Here is a 298-nt window from a genome sequence, read left to right as displayed (position 1 = left end):
CCCCCCCCCCCGGCCCCCCCCCCCAACTGAAATGAAAGCCTGATGAAGACAAAGGCTTTGTGTTGTTACACTGCTGGATCCAGGACCTAGAACAATTCCTGGACAAACTAGGTACCTATCTTTGTTGAGTGAAAATGTGGGAGTATTTTGTAAAACATTGACCTCTTTTGACATTTTATGAAAAAAGGTTTTGTGTTAAAGCGAGTTTGGGAAAACTGCCCAGTATCTGACCCTCTTGGAAATTCATCACTCACTCCTCTAGTAAATCTCTGGGAAGCCATATATTCTGCCAACAACC

This window comes from Bison bison, unplaced genomic scaffold, assembly GCF_000754665.1.
Source record: "Bison bison bison isolate TAMUID 2011002044 unplaced genomic scaffold, Bison_UMD1.0 scf7180017864376, whole genome shotgun sequence".
Lineage (NCBI taxonomy): Eukaryota > Metazoa > Chordata > Mammalia > Artiodactyla > Bovidae > Bison > Bison bison.
Note: the sequence above shows the minus strand (reverse complement) of the source record.